This window comes from Aptenodytes patagonicus, chromosome 1 (genome assembly GCF_965638725.1).
Source record: "Aptenodytes patagonicus chromosome 1, bAptPat1.pri.cur, whole genome shotgun sequence".
Classification (NCBI taxonomy): domain Eukaryota; kingdom Metazoa; phylum Chordata; class Aves; order Sphenisciformes; family Spheniscidae; genus Aptenodytes; species Aptenodytes patagonicus.
The window spans coordinates 22,196,293-22,210,674 of record NC_134949.1 but is presented as its reverse complement, the minus strand read 5'-3'; positions in this window follow the sequence as shown (position 1 = coordinate 22,210,674).

Genomic DNA, 14,382 nt, shown 5'->3' with positions numbered 1-14,382 from the left:
ACCTAGCTGCCTTTAAACAAGGGATATCCCCCATACAGATTGCCTTTTCCTCCTAGCTGAATTACGTGTATGATTGTGTAGATTTTGAACACTATAAGAATTTCCATGTTAATAGGCTTTTTGGTGTAACTAGGGAGATAGCTGCTGACAAGGTGGTGGGTTTTTTATTGTTTTTCTGTTTTTATTGTTGGTTTTTGAAAGGCTCTAGACTTTGAAGTTCATTCTTTTTTAATCTGAAATAACCCAAATCATTTGTTCAGAGCATGCTGCTCTTTGCTTTTGGGGAGGGGAAATAGAGAGAAAGGTATGTACAGTGCGGAGCCCTTCAGGTATGCTAGCATGTTTTCTTTTGGTTTTGGGAAAGCTGACAATTGTTACGGCATTTTAATACAGAGAATACTCTTTCAAGTTTAGAGCAGTGCTTCTTAAGAGCATGTATACAGCAACCTGTCCGTTCACCTGAAATAGTGTGTGTTTTTGATCCAGACTAATACATCAACAACCAGAGGATGCTCTTTCCTTAAATATTGCCAAATCTCATGCCTCTACTGGTGGTACTTGTGTTAAACATTCTCAACAAGGGAGATACATTATTATTTATCTGCTACAATCTTACCATTTTTATAAGTAGAAAAAGTTAGTTTTTGATTGTACACTATTTTTTGAAAGTCGCAAAGAAATAGTGACAGTTCTACCTAAACATAAACATCCAAACAACTTTCTAAATCTCATGCATGGATTGAAACTGGACAAAGACTGTCGATAGTGTAGAAGTTCTTAATGAATCACTCTAAAGTGAAAAGATACGTAGTACAGTGTGAATGTATCTTACTGGTTTGCTTTCTTTTACGTGGTAACACACTTGCCTTTGTTTAACTGAATCTGTATCTTCAAAAGATCATCTGTATCTTTTCTGTCAAATGATTATTGGCTTTGATTATCCAGAAGGTTAGATATAAGTAGATATTACTTCTATTACTGACCTTGGTTGGAAAATAAATTAACGGGAAGTTGCACATTCTGAAGGAATTTCCTTTCCTCAAAACGCTTATACTAACAAGGCGCTGAGGGTCTTTAACCTCCTTTTGAGTCAAATAGTTTGAGGTGCTCTCCTCCAAACAGTAAGAACCTTTTAAACAGCTACTAATTTTTGTTTTGCTGTCAGGAGTGGCTAGGAAAAACCTAATGATGGGATATAATACAGGATATTTACCTTTCTTTCAGGGAACTAGAGTATTTTAATAAGAGGTGAAGAAAACAGCATTCATCAAAAAGAAAGAGGAAAACTAAATAGGCTAAACAGATTGATTAAGTTAGAATTTGGATTGACCTTGAAGTAATGGTTGAGATACATGACTGTATCTGAGGTTTTTTAGTCGTCTTAGATTAACATGGGGAAGGAATAGATGGGAATAAAAAAAGAAGTTGTCGTAGGGCTACCAGCCATGGATTCTGCTTTCCAGTGAAGATGAACACCCCTGGGCTCCCTGCCTGGGCACAGCTTCCTTCCTCTCCTGTTCAGCACAGCAGGGACTGCACAATCTGCCAGGTGCCAGGACTTTTCCCTGCACAGCTAGTAAACTAGGAGCCCCACCATGGATACCACTCTGCAGGCTGAATTTTCTTATCCCATGCAAGAAAGAAAATCATGGAGCTAAGAGGCAGGCTTTTAAACCCATAATTAATGTAGGGCTGGCTGCTGACATGAAAATCCTTTCTCAGGCAGAGAAAGCTTCACTGCAGATCTCACTCTGTGGGTAAACGCTTTTGTAATTCAAAGCAACACCCCCTGTGGCCTCTGCTACTGTCAGCCCTTCTTTGCCAAGTGCTTTTGTGTGTTGGTGTTTGACGCACAGTAAATCTTGATTGCTTGTAGCTTTAATTAGGGTGTGCTGGTAGATGATCCGTTTCCACAGCACAGCTGGGAAGCCTGTTCAAGGGACAAAAATCATAGCCCTCTCTGAAGTCAGCTTGGTGAGATAACGGTGTGTGCCATGCTATAAGGGTTTCTGCTTGGAACCGGGTGGAGAGTGCCCTTTCCTGCCTTGCTGGGTTTCAGTAGAATTAATGCCATGGGCTACTGCTTAGCTTATACCAGGAGTTAGGGTCTTAGCTTAAAAGAAAAAAAAATAGCCCTAGGTAAAATAAAAAAAACAAATCTGGCTGAAGCATCTTCATGAAAAAAATAAAATTGTGTGCACCTGGTGCATTAATCCTTCCTCAGCTACCAATTTAGCCAGGAAAAGCAAGGATAGCAGAAGGGGAAAACTGCAGTTTGAAGAGCATTTTTTAATCCTCTCTGCTCCTGCAGGCAAATGTCTTGTAGCATCTCACCAGGAACAAGAACACACAGTTGACTATTGGTATATATTTTTTGTTGTTTTTAGTAGTAACCTGCCTTATAAGAACAGACAGGTGAGGAGGAAAACTGCAGTTAGGATCCAATTTATCAAGTCTCACCTTTGGTGCTTCTATCTACTGTTTTTCTGTTAAGACCTGTGCCTAGTTATGGTTAGAAAAGCAGTATGTCTGTAGTTTCGTTGGACCTAACCTCCTGTTGTGAACCTGGGCTTAAGATACCTTAGCTGCTCAACTAGAATGAGAGATCTGGAGAAGTGGTACACTGTCTACCCCACAGCAGAAGAATACAGACCTCTCTGTATTCAGAAATGTCTCCATGTCAAATGGATTGTGCATACGTGTTTTTATATGTACATGTGTGTTCTGCATGGATAGTTTTGAGTTGATGTGAGTTTTTTAGATCTTTCCCAAGATTTGTCTCCAGCAGCTGAAAGGGGAGACTTTGCAAGGCGAATGAGCTGATCTAACTCAGTGGTGAAAGGGGTTGTCTCCTCTGGCCTCTTCCCTTGTGCTAGCCATGGCTGGTATCTGATTAAACTGGCAGAAAATTTATCGGTAAAAAACATGAATAGTTTCCTGCTGATTTAGTTAGGCAGCTTAGCACACTGCAAACTCATAGTGGCCCTCTAAGATCTTGGATATGACTTCATACCAACTGGAGGTAGAACTGGACTTCTACCTCATTGGAGGTAGATCAACAGAGTGTTTGTCTTTTGTTAGTACTTCCTTTGTCCCTCCCCATCACGTCCCTTGCCTATGTTTTGCCTTGGTCATATGCCCCTTCTCTTCTCCATTTCCCGTTTGAAAAAGTAGACTTGTACATGATCCGTACCAGAAATTACAACTTTAGACTCGCCACGTAATCAGTTGGTTTGTGTATAGATCACTGTCAGTTATAGTTGGAGTTAAAGGAGTTTCTCAAATAAAAAATTGCATGTTTTGTGGTCTGGGTCTTGTGTTTCTGAAGAGAATCCATGAGATCAAAATAATAAAATCTAAATTAGTTTCAGAAACTGGACTAGTCAGGCTTCCCTGGCAACTGATTTGGTTTTATAATAATTTCCTGTTTTTTCAAATGTTCGAAGTATTTTTGTTTGTCACTGAGTGGGAAGTCCCTCAGGGAGAAACTGACAGAAGAAAATCTTGGTATCATCCATTTTATGAATAATAGTATCTTAGATAAAGTATCTTCAAAAGATGAGTTTTGGATTTTTCCCGCCCCCCTTATCTGGTGTTACCTGTCTAATGCTAATATGAGGTATTTCACAGTAAACTGTTTTTCTGCCTCTATAGGGAAAACAGCCAAGGAGTGAAATAACAATGATAGAGCTGAATGTGTTACGATGAATCAGATTCATGCGAAAGGAAAACCATGCCTGCTAGCTTTAAGCAATGAAGAAAGAAATGCCCGTGAAAACAGTTTGTATTGGCCAATTACTTTCTTATAGTGTTTTGTTAATATCAAGTTATGATCATCAAATATAAGCAAAAATTGTTTTTCATACTTCCTTTTTCAAGACAGGAGAAGTCTACAAGTATATAATACCCTTATGTAATGCATACTGGAGTTTTCCTTGGAGTATTTTTTTTAACATTTATTTCCTACTTAACCTTTTTGTTTCATTTGCTCAAAAGTTATACCCTCTTTAGTGAACAGGTTATAATTATTCTTTTCTGTCCTGTAAAGATAAACTCTTTCTGGAGAAAAAATATAAAACTGATGCTGAATTTTTTTTTTTGAATGATTTTCCCCTAGCTGACTCTGTTTCTAAAATCTGAAGTAGCTCCTAATCCAAGAAACACCTTTTATATAGATGCTTGGTAGTGGACATTTCCTCAAACGAAGGGCAGAGTGTTTAGGTTTAAATAAGCCCTGTTCTTTTCTCCTCTGCTTTTTGTGAACCATGGAGGCTGAAATCCAGATACCCAGAGTTTGTAGGGATTCTTACCACCTGTCTGTTCTGGAAAGGGAAAATAAGAGTGTTAAAACACTGCATGCATAGGATAATTTGCTGGTTTGTATTGCATGGTTTCGTGCTTTATGCCGTCAGACTTTGGGCATCCAGAAGGAACTTGGAAATGTGTTCCTGTATTACCAGCTCTGCTTTCCAGCAGCTACAAGAGGCCAAATGCTTCTGCAGGGGCTGAGTTGCTAGAGGTTGCCCCGACATTGCTTGTTTTCAGAAGTGCCGCCAGAGGGGAGATTCTGATGGAGTGCCTTCTACCTCCATATTTCCTGCCTCTACCTCTACACTGTGTAGGGTGTAGCCTGTCTTTCCTACTGGCCCCTATTGACAGCACAGGGATCGTGGCTGGTTCTTGGTTGTTCCCGGGCTCGCCGTTTAACAAATAATGAGGATTAATATCAACTACTCTGGATCTTGTTTTTCTAGACAGAGGCCTTGACTCACTCAGGCTCAGTTCTGAGGATATGTACTCTTTGCCAGCAGTCCTGGTTTAAATTATTCATCATGTTCTGCTGCTCATTTACCCATTTCCATTGAAGTCTATGGAAAGAGTCTCATTTATTTCAATATGGTTCATCTTGGAGTTTTTGTATTTATTTTTAGCTTCTTTCCAACATCTGATTTATATAAAAAGTTACATAAAATCAGAATGATTTTATCTGCATTATATAAACACTGAAGTTCAAGATTGAAATGGGAGGGAAAAAACATATCATTAAAACTTCAACCTACTCCATACCGTCTGCTACTGCACTGAGTTCCACCAGGACACCTGTGATTCTTCAAACTGATCTGCCTAAGAAAACCCAAATCACTCAAATTGCACAAAATCACTCCTTGTTCTGAAGAAGTTTTAAAGCTGCGTTGGTTTCCTTATTCAGTTTACAATGTGGCTTCACACCCTCAGTTCAACTGAAGGATTGAGACGCTACAGCACAGGACAGCCAGCATTGTTGCCGCTTACAACATTTTCAAACCCTGTTCTAGACTTCCCATTTTTAGAGGGCTACATAGCATCACTTTGTTGATAGTTGCCACTCTGCCAGTCTTTCCAGACTTCTCCGTATCACTGTCATTTGCTGGTCCATGCTTTTCAAGGAAAGACTTTTCCTAGATTTGGTGAGAAAGGAGAACATGGTGAGAAGCAGCTTTCCTATATTCTGTGACTCATCTTATTTTTATTTCTTGTTTGGTCCTGGTGTTAATACAGTCTAAAATCTGAAATCCTGCCCATGGCAGGGGGGTTGGACTAGATGACCTTTAAAGGTCCCTTCCAACCCAAACTATTCTATGATTCTATGATCCTACCCTGCTGACCTCAGCTGAAATTGTGATAGTTGGGAAGGAGCTTTTATTTCAATCCTTCCAGATGGTTAAGGGTTACTTTCTGTTCTAGAAACTGCTGGTGTCCTCGTGTGCAGCATCTCTTGTGTGTTAACCTCCATTTTTTGTGTGTATCATGACCCAATACTTCAATATCTATTCTATTCATAATCTGATCCATAGATCTAGTATCTATCACAGAGTATCTACTTCTCTCTAAAATGCAGTCTGTCCTAATAATGATGCACTAGGACTTTAAAGCCAAGCCATAATTGTACTCATGGAGATGTCATAGAGTATAAGAGAATCTCCTCCTCCCCGCTCCCTCCCCAACAAACCAAAGCCAAAAAAAAATTATTATCACCGGTATGAAGTAGACCTTGTGGTAAATAATCCAAGAAGATTTTGGCAATGCATTTTCAATTAGTAGCATGGCTGAATTGGTTTTAATATACAGTGAGGTGGAGAACTGAGAGCTTTTCATATAACTGGATATAACATTGTTCTCCACAGAGGCAATTGGGTCTGTTTATTGTCACTTGTTGTGATTGCTTGCACAGAGGAGGGTTTAGTATTTAAATCTTACTTTGTGCCACCAAGGCTCATTGGCAGGTGGGGTCACCTTCACACTTTTGAGAACAAGTGAGCAGGACAAGGGGCTTCAGCCTGTATTCTTTCTACTGGCGTGAATCCTAAATGCACTACAGCTCTTTAGGTAAGGATAACTTCTGATTCACTCATTAGTGTTATTCCTTTAAGCAGCCATGATTGAAAAATATTGTGGGCATAGCAGAAAACCGAATCAGATAAAATTAATATTTTTTATTGCTAAAATCAAAGGAACAAAGTATTTCAAGTACTTAGTTGCACTTGTAGCTGTGGTCTGGTGAAACAATGGTAAATTATATGCATTGCAGTTTGTATTAGGGAAATTGGTTTCTAAGAACTTGCCTTTTAAATGCTTTTCTCTTTCCAGGTCATCTAATTTTCATCTGTATTAGGAAACAAAGTTGGTTTATGTAAGCCCATAGTAAATTCAGGACATTGTGTTGTATTTTTGCAGTGTAGCTTTATTTACATTCCAATGTTATTAATGTTATTATATAGTTGTGGGAATACATGATGATAACAAAATCAGTATATACATCTGAATTTGAGAAATGTAATAATTTTTTTGATTTTTAGACAATTTAATCTAAACAAAGTCAGATCTTATAAAAGTAATTCATCACAGGGTTTATGCTCTTCCCTACCTAACAGTAGTCAGCAGCCTCAGAGTTCAGGTAAAAGTGTTTTGTATCAAATCTGAAAAATTCCAGATCTCTCAGCCTTTCAGTACGTAGGTATTAATGTAAGTAGTAAAACTGAATAAATAGATAGATGTAGTCCTTAGCACAGAAATGAGAGAAAATTTTCCAATATTGCTTTTGTTTATTGCTGCTTGGATTATAGTTGCTTTTGCCTCTTTTCTTCTATAGGGCTAAACCATAGAAATGCACAAGAACTACTTTCTACCCCAAAACCAGACAAATACAATTTGGTAAGATTTCTAGAAAGGCAATTAAGGTAAATATGTTTGGTAATTGATTTACTCTTAATTGCAAAAACCCCATATTTGCTAATAACTCCAGTTTCTCTGAGCTTTAAGTTCTTAAAAGTATAGATTGTCTACAAAAAGGTTGGAAAATTGTGAATATGCTTTTTTTCCCCTTCTTCTTTTCTTTTTTCTTTTTTTTAAGAGGATTTTTTTTGAACACTCAAGTTTGTAGCTTTTTCTTTAATGATTTTATTAACAATTTTAATAGTGTTCTAAAATAATTTTCTTTAATAATTTGTAAATAATTTTTCCTTAATTTTTTTTCTTTAATAAGGCAAGGGGCTTTCAGCAACCTAATTTGGAACTAGATGATATTTAAAGGTCCCTTCCAACCTAAACCATTCTATGATTGTATGATTCTAATTTTAGGAAAAGAAAGTCTTTAGCATCTGTGGATTGTACCCAGTAATTCATGTAAATTTAAGGAAAAAGAGTGGAGAAAAGACTTCCTTGTACAAGTGGCTTTGCAGGATGGTAAGGGTGGCCTGTATTGTAGTTGTTGTGAAGATCCTGTGAAGAATGGTAGGGTACCTCACCAATGTCTCTGATGTGGATGAGAAAATCTGTTCACTCATAGCAGTGATCAGCACAAAGTGATTAAGTATAGTTTGCTTGTTTGGCATTTCTAATTGAATTTCTAATTGAAAGGACTTGATGATATGGGGCTGCTGAAAAATTCCAAGTGCTCCTGTTTGGAAAACAGAAGGTACAAGTGACAGAAGGAGCAGAAGAGAGACAAAGTAGTTTAGCTCCTTATCACCATCCTATGGTAGCTGCTGGGAAGCAAAACTGTGATTGGCTGGACACAGCATGTGTCTTCACCTGTTTGGAAAGGTGTCTGGGAAGGTCAGTGGTAATAAATGAGTGTTGCTTTAAACATCTGCCTCCCTTAGAGAAGATTTTTCGTTACTTGTTCCATGTGAAGAAATTCATCTGCATACCGTTCTGTGGGAAAACCGTGGGACTGAACACTGTGTATGTAAAATATATTATTGCCACCTTGATTTAGAAGTAAAACCTTGCAACTTGAGCCTCAAAAGTTAAAAACTCAGTCTCTTCCTTCAGTGTAACTTTTTGTATTTTGATGTAGAGAGAAAGAGTCTTAAGGAAAATAAAATATGAAGTATCTCTTTCAGAGCAAAATAGTGCTAGTTCTAATCATAGGCAAAGTAGGCAGATGTATATAGGGCAGCAGACCTCTGAGTGGCAACTGAGCTCATGGCCTGTGTGTTTCTTCCAGAGCTATAGAATGCCATCTTTGCCCTCTCTAAATGATTTGGTGTATTTGGGATGCTTGCTTGCAGGTGATGGTAGTTCCTTCCACAGTAGTAATTATTTGCTCTGCCCTCAAGCAGCTGAAGAGTGACAAACCAGTCTGGCCAAGGCTTTGGCATCACCATTCCATCTCTATGATGAGAGCAGCCTGGTTCCTCATACTCAGGGCAGCAAAATCAGTTTCGTCTGTGCTCAGAGATACTTTGAACTAACCTGGAACACATAGCTGCTGTTATACAATGTCTTAGGAACTGTCAGTCTCTTGCCTATTTCTTAATCCTCTGGGGTTGCCCTTATTGTGTTCCCAAATTTCCCCAGTAGACTTCAAAATGATAACATAACATTGATATGTGACTGGTTTTTTTTAAGGAAACAAAAATACCTTTTGGTAAGAAGCAACTTGTGTTAACAATTCATGACATTCGGATGACATTCATGTTTTAATAGTAAGATTATATACCTGTCTATTGGTTTTCTATTTTGAAGTATATCTTTGTTACCTGTAATATCTGTCATGACAACTCTCTCTTTAATTTTCTCCCTGTTGTAAAAGGTTGGGGTTTTTTTGCTACACAGTCACAACGGGCCAAATTTTGCTGAGAATGAGACACATGACACAGAGCAGGTATTTGATTGAAGACTAGCAGAAGGCGATGCCAGTAAATAACTTGTTTATGCTGGAAGGAACTTGGCACTGTATAAGTTCAACGTGTAATTTTGTAGTAAATCAGTTATGTATAAATACAAAAAGGATGTGGAGCCCTTGTTGAATCGGGTGTTACATATCAGATTGAATTGCATGGGTAGATACAGAGCTAGTAATGATGGACAAATTTGTGCTTAATTTGCAGCAGTTAAACAGTAAGCTGATGTTACGTACCACCCAAATCAACATCTCTGGCTCATGTCTTGTCTTATTATATACTTGCAGAAGCCAGTGTCAGTCTCCCTATTGTCCACAATGGGAGATGGAAGGTTTTTGCATATTTTCTGGAAGTGAAGATTCATTGTGCCTGGAGAGCAGGCAGAACCAAGTGTTCCTCTGGCAGTACAGGCAATATATAGACAGTACAGTGGGCTATATTGTATTTAAAAAATTAGCTTGAGCTTGTTTCATAGTCACAATATGTAAACATAAACTGCTGCTCAGGTGCAGGTTTTGAATGAGCTTAAGAACTTCTGAGGAATAGAGAGGAGAGATGGTTTGAGTCCTTCAGGTATATTTGGGCCTACGCTTAGCCCAGATGCTTACCACTTTCCATGACTGGCTTTGTGAGAGTATTATGAGGCTTATGATGGCTTGATGAGTGCCTTGGGACATTTTTTTAGAGAGCACTCTAATGTTGTATGGCTCAAAGACGGGTGGGATTTGTGTGTGGCCTAGATTTGGGCTGTCTTTATAAGTGTTTACCTATATGTGAATAATTGGGGCATCCTGCATCTGCCAAGGTGAACATGTCTTCTGCCAGTATTGACTGCTCTGTGCTCCAGAGTGAGTGCCCCATATACCAGAGCTCTTAAGGTATTTTATAAAGACAGTCTAATATTCCATGGAAAAACACGTTCTTCTGACTAAGTGATTGCAGTGGTTCATCCTTTCTGTGACTTTATACAGAAATAGTGTGTAAACCTCTTTCCAGTTTAATATTAACATACTTAGTAATTTCTAAGGGTTTAAATCTATCTGATGATAATACAAATTCTCTTTTTATATCAGTCTAGGATGGTAAGAAATTAAGATGTCTCTTCGTTCTTGACCGTAAGAAAGGATGCTAGTAACTGCCATACTTGCATTATAAACAGACATTGAATTATTATGGAAAACTGGATCCTTCACAGCTAAAGTAAGTAGGTTGCTGAAATCACATGGTCTCCAAGTTGCAGACAGCAATTGCTGGTGCTGCTAGGTTTCATAGAAAAGGATCCAATTTCTTTGTAAACTTGATCACCAGTAAGTGAGATAAAAAGTCCTAAGAGAAATATCAATATATTCAGCTTTACTATGCAGGGCCCCAGTCAGCAGTCAGATCTTTACATCAGTATGGAGCCTGTGCACATAAAATTATTAATAAGGTCCATGTGAAACTTCACATTTTGCTAAGCTCATGATGTATTCATAATTAATCTTTGGAAGGAGGGGAGAGATGGAAAGAAAGTTATCTGCTTCTTCTTATTTATAGCTGTAATTGTCAAAGACACAAGGGTTTTTTCAAATATTTGTATCAGCTTTTTGTATTCGAACTTGAATGTAAATATTGCAGAGATGTCCCAAATATTCCTAAATTAGATTCCCAATTACATATTTTTGCACAAAGCATATTAACATTTTGCATATGTTAATATGTATGGTGAGATTTCAAGTAGCTTATTTGAATTTGGCTTCAGAATTCAAAGTTGGCTCTGTTGTTGGCTTCAGATAGAAGACAATAATTCAGGTGCTTGAGAAGTAATTTGCAATTTTAATATCTCAATAACTGTTTAAGTAACAATGGCAGAGGAGTAAGGACAAGAGGAAGAGAGAAGCTATAAATAATGGAATTCTAGGGGTTAGCTTTTGTTTTGCTTTAAATCTTTTCTTGGCTTAGAACCTGTTTTTTTGAGAAAGCATGCCAACATTCAGCCAAATTGCTATATGTGCAAAGTGCTTGAACTGATTCTCTTGCACTGTGTAAGTGGCAGTTAGGTGGCAGGAAGCTGAGGCCTCCCAGCTCTGGGACTTGCTTCAGTGCTGTGTTATGGCTTTTGGTCGTATTGTCAAACTAGTTGGGTTACTTCCATTTTAGTACCCAGGTTTGGAAATTAGGTGGTAAAATGGGAGAAAAGGACCTTCAGAGGGCTTCAGATTTTATCTTCCTCTATTCACTAGGGAGGGAGTCAAAGGAAATCAGTTACATACTGAGGCTGTAGTTTCATGAGATGGTTTGAACCGAGTTAACTGCTGGACTAAAATTTAAAGCTGTATTCTGCTTGATGTTTCCCCCCTTCCCCAGTGTCCATTCCCTGCCCTGCACCACTGCTGTTTGTTTACCTTGAGTCAACTTAGGTACTCATTTCATTTCAGAGTAGGCTTGTTTAACTCACTAATGCAGCAAATAGATTTTTTTTTTTCTTCTTGGAATAATAGAATTCATTCATTTTTAATGAAGTGAGTGCCAGAGTCTGTGCAATGGCAGAGGGAAGAGTGAAACTGTGTGACTGAACATGAAGGGGAAAGAGCCAGGAAGGAAGGAGGGAGGATAAATAAGCTGTTATTTTGGTTCAGACATAATGTGAATCCTCAGCTCTTAGATAATCTTAAAGTTAGGTGGGAGGAGTCCATACTGCAAGTGATTTACTACTGAATAATAAAAGCATTCGTGTTAACAATTAGAAGGCAGTAGGTCTTAGCTAAATTAAGTAGATCCTTTTCTGAATTAAAACTGGTTGACTGTGCATAAGGAAAAGGATCATTTGAATTAGGAATGTATTAAGTAGTAGAATAAGGTAGGGAGTATCTTTTAATAAACTGCTCTGTCTCTTAGGAATGCCTATTATGCTGGAGAATCTTGCAGTTGCCAGTTCTAATTATTGTATGGGAATCAGGCTCTCTTGTGGAAGAAGCAGTTTCACATCCTTCCTTACCTCTCCCACACCTGGCTCCAGCCACGCATTCCTGTCTTGTCCTGTACGCTGTTGTGTATCTGAGCTAACTTGCTAGCTGACCCAAAGGAAGCTGTTCAGTTTATTGGGATGGATTAATTTTCTGATAGGTCAACAAATTTAATCATGTTGGCAGGTAGTCTGATGAGCAAGGCTGAGATTGAAGGAAGTAGGAGTAGCAGGACTATGCCTTTCTTTTGCAGCAGCAAGCAGCTAGAATTGGCTAATCTGTACGATTGTATCATATCATCACAGCATGAAATGGGATTCTTTTAGTGGAATTGCATGTTTAATAAAAATACACATTTCAATTTTTGTGTGTGCCAATGTTGTATATTCTGTCTTGTTCTGGGCACTATGATGTGGTGGTGAAGTCAGAGCAAATGTATATACGTGTGTGTGTGTATCTTTTTTTTTAGGATTGGACTCTGTTTAAATTTGAGAAATTTACAGTGGTATGCTCAAGCAAATCCTCCTACCCTCTTTCCCGACTCTTAGGGTATTTGCATGGAATATGAAAAGTGAGATTTTTATGGGTGAGTCTTTTATTCTTTGACTGTTTAACCAGGAATATTTTTATGTACCTACAACTTAATGCAGGAAGGTACTGAACACTTGTCCATATGTATCTACTAAAATGCCTTAGCATGTACCATATAAAACATGCTTAACTCCATTGAAGTAATTAAACCATTACCATTAAAGCAGGTGCTGAAACATTGTGTTGAATTGAGTTCAGAAAACTCAACACCTTGCAACATCAAATATAGTCAGACACTTTCTACTGTTTCACTGTGTATCTTCACTCCTGCAAGAAGATATGTACAAGCAAAATCTACTGTTTTAGATATGCTGGTAAATCCAAAGTAATGCTCTTAAGGTATTGGAGAAAACAAAAATGTTAATCCTCAAAATACCTTATTTACCCTCAGAATCTTTCAGAAAGGTGAGGTAAGTCAGCTATCTAATTCTAGCATTTCAGCATAATTTGCATAACTAAAGAGTTTGGCCTTAAAGAGGCAACCTTTTCTTTCTATTGCATGAAAGAAAAGAATGAAATTTTCTAGCTTTTCAAAGCCAGCTTCTTTTGTTAAGTTGCACAAGTTCCATGCCTGTTGTAATTTTTACAATGCCTTTGAGATGGATCAGCTAGTGGGTCTTAGTCATAGCCTACCGTTTATTTGAAAAATGCATGCATATTTTTTTTCTTACTTTTCTAAAAGCTATGCTGCTCACGAGTACTAAAGCTGAAAATAGCTTCATCCTCTGAAGACAACGCCTTCCTTTTTTAAATTTCCAGGATAAGAGATTCCCTGCCACTGAAGGGTATTTCTCGCATGACAGATACTTCAAGCACAGCAAATAATTGGCGTTGCAGGGAAAAGAAGTATTTTGGTTTCATAATTGAGTAGCTAATGTAAAATAGTCTTATCTTACTGATACCATGTGCTAAGGAAGATCCATGATACTTGACTATCAGTAAGCAGTACACAGAGCAGTTATAAGGTCAAAGAGTTTGAAGGGGCATGTACTGCACTGAACACCTAATTTACAGAGTACATACTTTTGCCTTAGGCTTCTCTGAAGCTCCATTGATTAGCCAACTGGATTGGTAAAGCAGCTGAAGTTTTTTAAAACCTTGGCCAGAGTCACCAGTGCTGATTTTGCACCACTAAAAGGCTTAGGGGAAACATATTTCTGCTGAATTTTCACTGTTGTTGAAGTGGAAAATGGCCACAGTGCATAGGATGATCTTAGGAGGTGTATACAGTCTCTCGAAAAAATTCCTCCCTTTTTTTGCTTCCACCCAGAATAATGGGTTGTTTCACTGGACTTCCCCAGAGTCTAATTTCCTCCTTTTCATTAGGAGGATTGTTGTTAAGTCTAAAACCAAAGAGATTATGCAACAGTTCAGAAAGTATGGGTACAGATTTACTGTCTTCCAAATGTGTAAGCCCACACATACAGAACTTTTTAAGTGACTGTTGAAGTTTTTTGAGTGGCATGTGAATAGCATTCTGTCTCTTAAAATGTATTTCAAATAAATGAATGAATGATGACATAAGGAAGAGGAACTTGGCAGGGTTTTAATTTTAGAGCTTTATGTAGTTCAGAGAAATGCCTCAGAGTAAGACGACTGGTGCCAGTCCACTGCCCAAACTGAATATCTTTTTCTATACTAGGTTGAGGGTTAGTCAAGGATTGATTTACCAGTGTTTA